Genomic DNA, 14802 nt, shown 5'->3' with positions numbered 1-14802 from the left:
AGCTGTAAGTGAGTGTTAGGCAAAATATGTGAGTGATAACATAATTGAGGAAACACGAGCATATATTTGCTGTGTAGCAGGACCACAAAATAGTAGCTGTGTGATGTTATATTGTGTCTGTGACTTCTGCTACACAATCACATAAATAACGCTTGTTAATGGAACTATGTATGACATCCTTACAGCAGCTATAATACAAGTTATGGTAAAATCTCCTTAAGGTTTCCTTTGTTAAGTAAATGACAGTATAACGTAAAGTAATCATCAGTACAGTGTATGATAACCATTCTGCTCTAATGAACAGCAAAGAAATACATTACATGATGTAGCCCAGTCTTAGCGAGGTATATTTATTAATTTGCGGGTCTGTAGAAGTCATTTATCTAGCACCTTCTAGAAGATAATAGCTAGAATCTGATTGGTTGCTATGGGCAACATCTCCATTTTAATAAAACCCGCACTTTAGTAAATATACCCCTCCAATGGCCATTATCCCAAAATAAAAAAAGAAATAAAAAATATTGAGGAAGGACATAAAAAATAAAAACCTGACATGACTGTGATAAATACAGGACATAATACTGTGTATACAGTGTAAGTTGGAATTGCAACAATTGCAGGACAACACACAATTACATTAGCCTAGTCAGACATTTGTAATCTGATATAAGTACGTCAATATGCGAATTTGCGATACAGCAGGTGGGTGTCTGAGTAGGAAGTCAGTCAGCTGCCGCATTAGCATAAAGACGCAGTCACGGCTACAACTGTGCCCACCTCTGAATCAGGATCTATCTACCTACAGTGTATGTGTGTGTGTGTGTATGTACATATATATATATATATATATATACACACACACACACACACACACACACACACACACACACACACACACACAAGCAGAGTACCAGCACTCACTTGCTTGGATTCAGTGTAAGGCGCTGGGTGCCGTCCAATCTTGCTGCCCTCGGATAGCAGGTAATGCACGTTGTCCACGGCGGCACTCCAGAGTAAAGAAGTACAAACGCTCTGCTAGATAGCAACGTTTCAGCGCTTTATTGTGCTTTTATCAAGCATATAACAACAGAAAAAACTCACCATATTTATGAAGAATCACCCCCATCACCACATGGACGCTAGTCCCCACTTCTAGTCACCAAAATCCGGGCTGCGGGAATCTACGTCATTATAACATTTAGTAAAGTGCAAATGTGACACATACATTTTTTGGAAAAAAAACAAACATGATAAAAAAATTTTTTAATAAAATACAACTGCAGCAACATCATAATACAGTGGGGTATATTTACTAACATTCGTAATTCTCCCGATTTGGTGGGAGAATAATCACGAATGACATCGAAAGTGTAAAACTGCAACTTTTTGAATTTATTACGACGAATTTACTAAGCTGCCGTATTCTGCATTTTCGGGTTTTCCGATGTCGATGTCATTCGTGTTTTATTTTTAGTTTTTTACGGCAGTGATTAGCAAAACACTGCCGACTTTTTCTAAATGAATCTCGGCCGGATTTGTGTGATCCGTGCTGGGGTTTTTTTTTTTTTTTTAAATAAGCACTGTAAAACTGTTAAAAAAAATGGCGTGGGGTCCCCCCTCCTAAGCATAACCAGCCTCGGGCTCTTTGAGCCGATCCTGGTTGCAGAAATATGGGGAAAAAAATGACAGGGGTTCCCCCATATTTAAGCAACCAGCATCGGGCTCTGCGCCTCGTCCTGGTTCCAAAAATACGGGGGACAAAAAGCGTAGGGGTCCCCCGTATTTTTAAAACCAGCACCGGGCTCCACTAGCTGGACAGATAATGCCACAGCCGGGGGTCACTTTTATACAGTGCCCTGTGGCCGTGGCATCAAATATCCAACTAGTCACCCCTGGCCGGGGTACCCTGGGGGAGTGGGGACCCCTTCAATCAAGGGGTCCCCCCCCCAGCCACCCAAGGGCCAGGGGTGAAGCCCGAGGCTGTCCCCCCCCATCCAATGGGCTGCGGATGGGGGGCTGATAGCCTTTTTGTAAAAGTGATTGATATTGTTTTTAGTAGCAGTACTACAAGGCCCAGCAAGCCTCCCCCGCAAGCTGGTACTTGGAGAACCACAAGTACCAGCATGCGGCGGAAAAACGGGCCCGCTGGTACCTGTAGTACTACTACTAAAAAAAATACCCAAAAAAAGACAATACACACACACCTTGAAAGTAAAGTTTTATTACATGCATCCACACAAACATACATACATACTTACCTTATGTTCACACGAGGGTCGGTCCTCTTCTCCAGTAGAATCCATGGGGTACCTGTTGAATAAATTATACTCGCCAGATCCAGGGTACCAGGCTCCTCGGATAATCCTTTTGTAATCCACGTACTTGATTAAAAAAATAAAACGGATACCCGAGCCACGCACTGAAAGGGGACCCATGTTTTCACATGGGTCCCCTTTCCCCGAATGCCAGAAACCCACTCTGACTGATGTCTAAGTGGGTTTCTTCAGCCAATCAGGGAGCGCCACGTTGTAGCACCCTCCTGATCGGCTGTGTGCTCCTGTACTGTCTGACAGGCGGCACACGGCAGTGTTACAATGTAGCGCCTATGCGCTCCATTGTAACCAATGGTGGGAACTTTGTGGTCAGCGGTGAGGTCACTTTCGGTCAACCGCTGAGCAGAAAGTTCCCACCATTGGTTACAATGGAGCGCATAGGCGCTACATTGTAACACTGCCGTGTGCCGCCTGTCAGACAGTACAGGAGCACACAGCCGATCAGGAGGGTGCTACAACGTGGCGCTCCCTGATTGGCTGAAGAAACTCACTTAGACATCAGTCAGAGTGGGTTTCTGGCATTCGGGGAAAGGGGACCCATGTGAAAACATGGGTCCCCTTTCAGTGCGTGGCTCGGGTATCCGTTTTATTTTTTTAATCAAGTACGTGGATTACAAAAGGATTATCCGAGGAGCCTGGTACCCTGGATCTGGTGAGTATAATTTATTCAACAGGTACCCCATGGATTCTACTGGAGAAGAGGACCGACCCTCGTGTGAACATAAGGTAAGTATGTATGTATGTTTGTGTGGATGGATGTAATAAAACTTTACTTTCAAGGTGTGTGTGTATTGTCTTTTTTTGGGTATTTTTTTAGTAGTAGTACTACAGGTACCAGCGGGCCCGTTTTTCCGCCGCATGCTGGTACTTGTGGTTCTCCAAGTACCAGCATGCGGGGGAGGCTTGCTGGGCCTTGTAGTACTGCTACTAAAAACAATATCAATCACTTTTACAAAAAGGCTATCAGCCCCCCATCCGCAGCCCATTGGATGGGGGGGGACAGCCTCGGGCTTCACCCCTGGCCCTTGGGTGGCTGGGGGGGGACCCCTTGATTGAAGGGGTCCCCACTCCCCCAGGGTACCCCGGCCAGGGGTGACTAGTTGGATATTTGATGCCACGGCCACAGGGCACGGTATAAAAGTGACCCCCGGCTGTGGCATTATCTGTCCAGCTAGTGGAGCCCGCTGCTGGTTTTAAAAATACGGGGGACCCCTACGCTTTTTGTCCCCCGTATTTTTGGAACCAGGACCAGGCGCAGAGCCCGATGCTGGTTGCTTAAATATGGGGGAACCCCTGTCCATTTTTTTCCCATATTTCTGCAACCAGGATCGGCTCAAAGAGCCCGAGGCTGGTTATGCTTAGGAGGGGGGACCCCACGCAATTTTTTTTCAAAAAATTAACACTTTCCCACCCCTTCCCACTGATATACATGCACGGATCTCATGGATCCGTGCATGCCTATCCAATCACGGCTCAAAAAAGCAGGTCTGGTTTTTTTAGCACTTTTTTACGAGTTGTATTTTTTCACGGCAGTGTTTTTTTTTTTTTTGCTTTGCACTTCTTAGTAAATGACCGAGATTCATATCTAAACAGCCGCGTTTTGACCGATGGTGTATTCATTCGTATTTTTATTCTTGGACTTGCAAAAAAATACGAATGGCCTCATCACTGCCGTGATTTCTGCTTAGTAAATTCCCGAGATGACACTTTGAAGAAAAAACGGCATCTCGGTCAAAATCGGGACCTTAGTAAATATACCCCCATGTCGGTATCTGTGTCAACAATTTGGGATAGTGGGCGCTTCTGAGATCCTGACGCCCTCTGCGACATAGGATCAGGCACGGGCTGAGACCCTGACTGTCCTGAGGCTTCAGCTTTTTCCAAGCTTTTATGCAAGGAATTAACATGATCATTTAAAACCTTCCACATATCCATCCAATCAGGTGTCGGCGCCGTCGGCGGAGACACCACATTCATTTGCTCCTGCTCTGCTTCTACATAGCCTTCCTCGTCAAACATGTCGACACAAGCGTACCGACATACCACACACACAGGGAATGCCCTTTTTGAAGACAGTTCCCCCACAAGGCCCTTTGGAGAGACAGAGAGTATGCCAGCACACACCCCAGCGCTATAAACCCAGGAATAACACATTAACTTAATGTTAACCCAGTAGCTGCTGTTATATTGATTTTTGCGCCTAATTATGTGCCCCCCTCTCTTTTTACCCTCTTTTACCGTGTATCTGCAGGGGAGAGCCTGGGGAGCTTCCTCTCAGTGGAGCTGTGGAGAAAAAATGGCGCTGGTGAGTGCTGAGGAAGAAGCCCCGCCCCCTCGACGGCGGGCTTCTGTCCCGCTTAAATATGTATTTTATTGGCAGGGGCTCATACATATATACAGTGCCCAACTGTATATATGTTCACTTTTGCCAAAAAGAGGTCCAAATGCTGCCCAGGGCGCCCCCCCCTGCGCCCTGCACCCTTACAGTGACCGGAGTATGTGAGGTGTGTGGGAGTCTTCTGCCACCGATTTCGAAGTCTTCTTGCTCCTCATACTCACCCGGCTCCTGTCTTCCGGCTCTGCGAGGGGAACGGTGGCGCGGCTCTGGGATCGGACGACGAGGGTGAGATCCGGTGTACGATCCCTCTGGAGCGAATGGTGTCCAGTAGCCTAAGAAGCAGGACCTAGCTTCAGAGAGTAGGGCTGCTTCTCTCCCCTCTGTCCCACGATGCAGGGAGTCTGTTGCCAGCAGAGCTCCCTGAAAATAAAAAACCTAACAAAATACTTTCTCACAGCAAGCTCAGGAGAGCTCACTGAAAAGCACCCAGCTCCTCCGGGCACAGATTCAAACTGAGGTCTGGAGGAGGGACATAGAGGGAGGAGCCAGAGCACACCAGAATCTAAATTCTTTCTTAAAGTGCCCATGTCTCCTGCGGAGCCCGTCTATTCCCCATGGTCCTTGCGGAGTCCCCAGCATCCATGGTCCTTACGGAGTCCCCAGCATCCACTAGGACGTTAGAGTAAGTGGGTTTATGCACTGCTCCTGCCAGAGTATAGACTTCAAGCATCCCTCAACACGTTTATCCGTCGGTTCCTTCAGAGAAGTGACGGTAGTGACCGGCAGAGCAGAGGATACCACCATCCGTGCGACATGTGAGTCCACTGGAGGCGGTGCTTCACAATTTTTAGTCAGCTCTGCAGAGAGAGGACAGCGAGCAAGCATCTTCTTATGAAGTGTAAACTTTTTCCCTGGATTTTCCCAGGATTCCTGACGTATGTCCACTAGTGGTCAGAATGAGGTAAAACCAGTTTGGTTTTTTACTTGGAATGGTCAGCGCGCTCATTAGTAGAAATGGAGAGATGAAAAAGAGGTGTTGCGGAATGGGTGAGATCTATAGGTGTATGGATGTTTGATTCTGCTTTCTTATGGATGTGTATGTAAGGCAATGATCAATCTAAGAGGGGTGTTTATCATTCACTTTATTGTGTATACAGTGTTCAGATGCAGTATGCAGGCTGCCCTTCTATCAGCAACCTCCTTTTAATATGTTAATAGTTCCTTATTGTCGTTCTTTCACCACTGTCAGGTGTGTCCTGCAGACTACCCTTTGCAAGGTATACCTTCCTAATGGTATACCAAAATGAACCCCAGCTCAGGTAAATGTCAGGTGTACCCTGCGGGTCACCTTTACCATAGGAGTGGTGGATGCCTATGTTCCCTCTGAAGCTGTGTCTTAATTCAGTACTTGGGGTGTGTGACCAGTGCGGCGTCCCGCCTGTCAGTAACCTTCCATGTGCAGCACTGAGGTGTGGGGTCGTGGGCTGAGTGTCTTTCACTTACCGCCGGGGGCAGGTCTTGGCCTGCCGCCGGTGACCGCGTCTCTTCCTTCCCCACCTCAGGCTGTCAGTCCTCTTCCATGGTGCCCTCCGTCTCCTTCGGTCCACGCGCTGCCCAGCGGCCGCCGGTCTCCTCCGTCTCTTCCGTCTACGTGTCCCGTCTGCTGCTTCCGGGTTCGCGCGTCACGTGCGATGTCACGTGAGCGCTCTGTCTGTCTGGGGTGGATACTGCTGCGTTCCCTTCTCCGGCCGGAGAGGGAAATCTGTAGATGAGTGTGGTGTCAATTTGCAAGTCCCAACGCGTTTCAGCACGGATGCCTTTGTCTAGGGTCAACCCTAGACAAAGGCATCCATGCTGAAACGCGTTGGGACTTGCTAATTGATACCACACTCATCTACAGATTTCCCTCTCCGGCCGGAGAAGGGAACGCAGCAGTATCCACCCCAGACAGACAGAGCGCTCACGTGACATCGCACGTGACGCGCGAACCCGGAAGCAGCAGACGGGACACGTAGACGGAAGAGACGGAGGAGACCGGCGGCCGCTGGGCAGCGCGTGGACCGAAGGAGACGGAGGGCACCAAGGAAGAGGACTGACAGCCTGAGGTGGGGAAGGAAGAGATGCGGTCACCGGCGGCAGGCCAAGACCTGCCCCCGGCGGTAAGTGAAAGACACTCAGCCCACGACCCCACACCTCAGTGCTGCACATGGAAGGTTACTGACAGGCGGGACGCCGCACTGGTCACACACCCCAAGTACTGAATTAAGACACAGCTTCAGAGGGAACATAGGCATCCACCACTCCTATGGTAAAGGTGACCCGCAGGGTACACCTGACATTTACCTGAGCTGGGGTTCATTTTGGTATACCATTAGGAAGGTATACCTTGCAAAGGGTAGTCTGCAGGACACACCTGACAGTGGTGAAAGAACGACAATAAGGAACTATTAACATATTAAAAGGAGGTTGCTGATAGAAGGGCAGCCTGCATACTGCATCTGAACACTGTATACACAATAAAGTGAATGATAAACACCCCTCTTAGATTGATCATTGCCTTACATACACATCCATAAGAAAGCAGAATCAAACATCCATACACCTATAGATCTCACCCATTCCGCAACACCTCTTTTTCATCTCTCCATTTCTACTAATGAGCGCGCTGACCATTCCAAGTAAAATTCCACTATAGGAGGTAGGACGCCTCCAGGTCCAGCAGCACTCATTAGCACCCCTTCCCCCTGTGAGCGCAGCCTCCATCCATTTGAAAAAAACAGTTTGGTCACTTTCTGACGCTAGAACCTATCAGGTTTCTTAGAAGCATCCTGAGGATCTCAGCGATCTGAAGAATCAGCCTGATGGCCTCCAGGAGATCAGGCACATCCACTTAAGAAACCTATTCCCCATCAGAAACATCTGTACAAGTGTCTGCGAGATCAGTATATGCGCCGTCTTTGTCAGAAGATGTATCCAGTGCAGGAGTGGATTGAGAGGAAACAAGGGCCCACTTAGAAGGCCCCTTGGCCTTAGGAGGGCGAGGGTCAGTTTTCTGTTTTGCCATATAGTCTGCTGAAATTGCTGTAACTGAAAGGACAGAGCATCTGCCCATGGTGGGTTAACGGTAGGGACAAAATGTGGCTGCAGAGGCACAGGCGGTCCCATAGGGGGCATGCTATTAGCCACCAGCTTACTCAGCAAGGCAGAGAAAGTAGCCCAAGGTGGGTCCTGATGGGCCCTCGTTGCTACAATCTGACTGGGGGGCAAGGAGCCCCCAGCACTGGAACCCTCGGCTGCAATATTATCCTCTAATGGGTCGTTACGTCAGCACCGCGCACTGCGGGATCGGTCACCGAACCGTCACCCTGCGTAGCCGACATAATGTGGAGGCTATACCCAGAGCAACACAGTACAAGAAATGCAGACAGAAATACCCCACAAGATTCCCTGTGCAATGTAAAACACAGAGGATCCAAGGGGTATGCGGTGACAGAAACACACAGGGAAAAACCTACCGGTAAATCTTTTTCTCCTAGTCCGTAGAGGATGCTGGGGACTCTGTAAGGACCATGGGGTATAGGCGGGCTCCACAGGAAACATGGGCACTATTAAGAACTTTAGATGGGTGTGCACTGGCTCCTCCCTCTATGCCCCTCCTCCAGACCTCAGTTAGAGAAACAGTGCCCAGAGGAGACGGACAGTACGAGGGCAAGATTCATACCAGCCCACACCATCCACACCGTATAACCTGGAATATACGCAACCAGTTAACAGTATGAAACAAAACAGCATCAGCCCGAGACTGATCTTAACTGTAACATAACCCTTATGTAAGCAATAACTATATACAAGCCTTGCAGAAATATGTCCGCACTGGGACGGGCGCCCAGCATCCTCTACGGACTAGGAGAAAAAGATTTACCGGTAGGTTTAAAATCTTATTTTCTCTTACGTCCTAGAGGATGCTGGGGCTCCGTAAGGACCATGGGGATTATACCAAAGCTCCAGACCGGGCGGGAGAGTGCGGATGACTCTGCAGCACCGATTGAGCAAACATGAGGTCCTCATCAGCCAGGGTATCAAACTTGTAGAATTTTGCAAAGCTGTAATGCCGAGACGCCTCGGGCAGCCGCCCAAGAAGAGCCCACCTTCCTAGTGGAATGGGCCTTTACCGAATTTGGTAACGGCAATCCGGCCGTAGAATGAGCCTGCTGTATCGTGTTACATATACAGCGAGCAATAGTCTGCTTAGAAGCAGGAGCGCCAACCTTGTTGGCTGCATACAGGACAAACAGTGCCTCTGTTTTCCTAACCCGAGCCGTCCTGGCTACGTAAATTTTTAAGGCCCTGACTACATCCAGGGACTTGGAATCCTCCAAGTCACTCGTAGCCACCGGCACCACAATAGGTTGGTTCATATGAAACGATGAAACAACCTTAGGCAAAAATTGAGGACGAGTCCTCAACTCTGCTCTATCCACATAGAAAATCAGATAGGGGCTTTTGTGAGACAAAGCCGCCAATTCAGACACCCGCCTTGCAAATGCCAAGGCCAACAGCATGACCAACTTCCAAGTGAGAAATTTTAATTCCACTGTTTGAAGGGGCTCAAACCAGTGAGATTTTAGGAACTGTAACACCACGTTAAGGTCCCATGGTGCCACTGGAGGCACAAAAGGAGGCTGTATGTGCAGCACTCCCTTTACAAAAGTCTGAACTTCTGGGAGAGAAGCCAATTCCTTCTGAAAGCAAATTAATAGGGTCGAAATCTGTACCTTAATGGAGCCTAATTTAAGGCCCATATCCACTCCTGTCTGTAGAAAGTGGAGAAAACGGCCCAGTTGGAATCTTCCGTAGGAGCATTCTTAGATTCACATCAAGATACATACTTTCTCCAGATACGGTGATAATGTTTCGCCGTCACCTCCTTCCTAGCCTTTATCAGAGTAGGGATGACTTCTTCCGGAATGCCTTTCCCAGCTAGGATTCGGTGTTCAACCGCCATGCCGTCAAACGTAACTGCGGTAAGTCTTGGAACACGCAGGGCCCCTGTTGCAACAGGTCCTCTCTGAGAGGAAGAGGCCACGGATCTTCTCTGAGCATTTCCTGAAGATCCGAATACCAGGCCCTTCGAGGCCAATCTGGAACAATGAGTATTGTCTGCACTCTTTTTCGTCTTATGATTCTCAATATCTTTGAGATGAGTGGAAGAGGAGGGAACACATAGACCGACTGAAACACCCACGGTGTCACCAGGGCATCCACTGCTACTGCCTGAGGGTCCCTTGACCTGGCACAATACCTCTGAAGCTTCTTGTTGAGGTGTGACGCCATCATGTCTATTTGGGGAAGTCCCCAACGACATGTTATCTCTGCAAAAACTTCTTGATGAAGTCCCCACTCTCCTGGATGGAGATCGTGTCTGCTGAGGAAGTCTGCTTCCCAGTTGTCCACTCCCAGAATGAAGACTGCTGCCAAAGCGCTTATGTGATTTTCCGCCCAGCGCAGAATTCTGGTGGCTTCTGCCATTGCCACTCTGCTCCTTGTTCCGCCTTGGCGGTTTACATGAGCCACGTCTGTGACGTTGTCTGATTGAATCAGAACCGGTAGTTCGCGCAGAAGATTCTCAGCTTGACGTAGGCCATTGTATATGGCCCTCAATTCCAGTACGTTGATGTGTAGCCAAGCCTCCTGGCTTGACCATATCCCCTGAAAGTTTCTTCCTTGTGTGACTGCTCCCCATCCTCGGAGGGTCGCGTCCGTGGTCATCAGAACCCAGTCTTGAATGCCGAACCTGCGACCCTCTAGAAGGTGAGCACTCTGCAGTCACCACAGGAGAGACACCCTGGCCCTGGGGGACAGGCTTATCTTCTGATGAATTTGAAGATGGGACCCGAACCACTTGTCCAGAAGGTCCCACTGAAACGTTCTCGCATGAAACCTGCCGAAGGGGATGGCTTCGTAGGTCGCCACCATTTTCCTCAGTACTCGAGGGCATTGATGGACTGACACTCTTTTCGGTTTTAACAGGTCTCTGACCATGTTCTGGAGTTCCGGGGCTTTTTCTATTGGGAGAAAAACCCTCTTTTGTTCCGTGTCCAGAATCATGCCTAAGAAAGATAGCCGAGTCGTTGGAACCAACTAGACTTTGGTAGATTTAGAATCCAGCCATGTTGCTGCAGCACTCTCAGGGAGAGCGACACGCTTTTCAGCAACTGATCTCTAGATCTCGCTTTTATCAGGAGATCGTCCAAGTACGGGATAATTGTGACTCCCTGCCTGCATCATTTCCGCCATTACCTTGGTGAAAATCCTCGGGCCCGTGGAAAGCCCAAACGGCAACGTCTGAAACTGGTAATGACAGTCCTGTACAGCGAATCTCAGGTACGCCTGATGAGGGGGATATATGGGGACATGAAGGTATGCATCCTTTATGTCTAGTGACACCATAAAATCCCCCCCCTTCCAAGCTGGAGATAACCGCCCTGAGCGATTCCATCTTGAATTTGAACTTTTGTAAGTACAGGTTTAGGGATTTTAAATTTAGAATGGGTCTGACCGAGCCATCCGGTTTCGGGACCACAAACAGGGTTGAATAGTACCCCTTCCCCTGTTGAACTAGGGGAACCTCGACAACCACTTGTTGTTGACACAGTTTTTGCAGCTAAAACTATCTCCCTTTCTGGGGGAGAAGCTGGTAAAGCCGATTTGAAAAATCGGCGAGGAGGCACGTCTTCGAATTCCAGCTTGTAACCTTGGGAAACAATTTCCATTGCCCAAGGATCCACGTCTGACTGAACCCAGACGTGGCTGAAGAGTCGAAGACGTGCCCCCACTGGTGCGGACTCCCTCAGTGGAGCCCCAGCGTCATGCGGTGGATTTAGTAGAAGCCGGGGAGGACTTCTGCTCCTGGGAACTAGCCGTAGCCGGCAGTTTTTTCCCTCTACCCTTACCTCTGGTGAGGAAGGAAGAGCCCCGACCTCTTCTGGACTTATGCGACCGAAAAGGACTGCATCTGATATTGCAGCGTTTTCTTTTGCTGTGGAGAAACATAAGGTAAAAAGGTAGATTTACCCGCGGTAGCCGTGGAAACCAGGTCTGCGAGACCTTCCCCAAATAAATCCTCACCTTTGTAAGGTAAAACTTCTATATGTTTCTTTGAGTCGGCATCACCCGTCCATTGGCGGGTCCACAGGGCTCGCCTAGCCGAAATCGCCATGGCGTTGGCTCTCGAACCTAGCAGACCAACGTCTCTCTGAGTGTCTCTCATATATAAGACTGCGTCTTTAATGTGACCTAAGGTCAATAAAATGGTATCCCTATCTAGGGTATCAATGTCAGCTGACAAAGTATCAGTCCAAGCTGCTACAGCGCTACAAACCCAAGCCAACGCTATTGCCGGTCTGAGCAAGGCCCCCGTATGTGTATAAATTGATTTTAAGGTAGTTTCCTGTCTGCGATCAGCAGGATCCTTGAGGGCTGCCGTGTCTGGAGACGGTAGCGCCACCTTTTTGGACAAGCGCGTTAACGCCTTGTCCACCCTGGGTGAGGATTCCCACCGTAACATGTCCTGCGCAGGGAAAGGATATGCCATAAGAATTCTTTTGGGAATCTGCAGTTTCTTGTCTGGAGTTTCCCAAGCCTTTTCAAATAACTCGTTCAGCTCATGAGATGGGGGAAAGGTTACCTCAGGTTTCTTTTCCTTAAACATGTGTACCCTCTTGTCAGGGACAGAGGGGTCATCCGTGATATGCAAAACATCTTTTATTGCAATAATCATATAATGAATACTTTTGGCCACCCTTGGGTGTAACCTCGTATCATCGTAGTCGACACTGGAGTCAGAATCCTTGTCGGTATCAGTGTCTGCTGTTTGGGATAGGGGACGTTTTTGAGACCCTGAAGGGCCCTGTGACACCGTCAAAGCCATTGATTGACTCCCTGTATTATCCCCGGACTCTGCTTTGTCTAATCTCTTATGTAATAAAGCCACATTTGCATTTAAAACATTCCACATGTCCAACCAATCAGGTGTCGGCGTAGCCGATGGAGACACCACAATCATCTGCTCCACCTCCTCCTTAGATGAGCCTTCCGCTTCAGACATGCCCACACACTCAGGGATATATCTATATGGAGACAGTTCCCCAATAAGGCCCCTTGGAGAGACAGAGATAGAGTATGCCAGCACACACCCAGCGCCAACTGACACTGGAAACAACTTTCCCAGATAAACAGCGATTTTATATAAACATATATCTATACACTCACTGCGCCAATTAAAAGTGCCCCCCCCCCTCTTTTTTGCCCTCTGTCACCGTGTTCAGCAGGGGAGAGTCCGGGGAGCCAGCTTCTCTGCAGTGTGCTGTGGAGAAAATGGCGCTGGTTAGTGCTGGAGGATCAAGCTCCGCCCTCCTCAGCGTCGGGCTTCGGTCCCGCTCAATTTTCACCCCACTACTGGTGGGGGATTATTATATATACTGCCTCCGCAGCCTATATATATCTATAGCCAGTCCCTAGAGGTTTAATATTGCTGGCCGGGGCGCTCCCCCTGCGCCCTGCACCCATCAGTGCCTGCTGTGTGTGTTGTGTGTGGGAGCAATGGCGCGCAGCGTTACCGCTGCGCTTTACCTCAGAGAAGATCCGAAGTCTTCTGCCGCCTGTGAAGTCTTCTTTCTTCTAATACTCACCCGGCTTCTATCTTCCGGCTCTGTGAGGAGGACGGCGGCGCGGCTCCGGGACGAACGGCGAGGGTGAGACCTGCGTTCCGACCCTCTGGAGCTAATGGTGTCCAGTAGCCTAAGAAGCAGAGCCTATCATTTAAGTAGGTCTGCTTCTCTCCCCTCAGTCCCACGATGCAGGGAGCCTGTTGCCAGCAGTGCTCCCTGAAAATAAAAAACCTAACAAAATTCTTTTTTCAGAGAAACTCAGGAGAGCTCCCCTGTAATGCACCCAGTCTCCTCTGGGCACAGGATCTAACTGAGGTCTGGAGGAAGGGCATAGAGAGAGGAGCCAGTGCACACCCATCTAAAGTTCTTTATAGTGCCCATGTCTCCTGCGGAGCCTGTCTATACCCCATGGTCCTTACGGAGTCCCCAGCATCCTCTAGGACGTAAGAGAAATACTATGTCAGTATATCCTGTGAAATGCCTATATTACACTAAAAACCCTGACGCACTTAGCCCCCCAGGGTATAGAATAAATAAGAATTTACTTACCAATAATTCTATTTCTCATAGTCCGTAGTGGATGCTGGGGACTCCGTAAGGACCATGGGGAATAGCGGCTCCGCAGGAGACTGGGCACATCTAAAGAAAGCTTTAGGACTAACTGGTGTGCACTGGCTCCTCCCCCTATGACCCTCCTCCAAGCCTCAGTTAGGATACTGTGCCCGGACGAGCGTACAAAATAAGGAAGGATTTTGAATCCCGGGTCAGACTCATACCAGCCACACCAATCACACCGTATAACTTGTGATCCGAACCCAGTTAACAGTATGATAACAGAGGAGCCTCTGAAAAGATGGCTCCCAACAATAATAACCCGATTTTTGTAACAATAACTATGTACAAGTATTGCAGACAATCCGCACTTGGGATGGGCGCCCAGCATCCACTACGGACTATGAGAAATAGAATTATCGGTAAGTAAATTCTTATTTTCTCTAACGTCCTAAGTGGATGCTGGGGACTCCGTAAGGACCATGGGGATTATACCAAAGCTCCCAAACGGGCGGGAGAGTGCGGATGACTCTGCAGCACCGAATGAGAGAACTCCAGGTCCTCCTTAGCCAGGGTATCAAATTTGTAGAATTTCGCAAACGTGTTTGCCCCTGACCAAGTAGCTGCTCGGCAAAGTTGTAAAGCCGAGACCCCTCGGGCAGCCGCCCAAGATGAGCCCACTTTCCTTGTGGAACGGGCTTTTACAGATTTTAGCTGTGGCAGGCCTGCCACAGAATGTGCAAGCTGAATTGTACTACAAATCCAACGAGCAATAGTCTGCTTAGAAGCAGGAGCACCCAGCTTGTTGGGTGCATACAGGATAAACAGCGAGTCAGATTTCCTGACTCCAGCCGTCCTGGAAATATTTTCAGGGCCCTGACAACATCCAGCAACTTGGATTCCTCCAAGT

Source organism: Pseudophryne corroboree, chromosome 3 (genome assembly GCF_028390025.1).
Source record: "Pseudophryne corroboree isolate aPseCor3 chromosome 3, aPseCor3.hap2, whole genome shotgun sequence".
NCBI lineage: Eukaryota > Metazoa > Chordata > Amphibia > Anura > Myobatrachidae > Pseudophryne > Pseudophryne corroboree.
Note: the sequence above shows the minus strand (reverse complement) of the source record.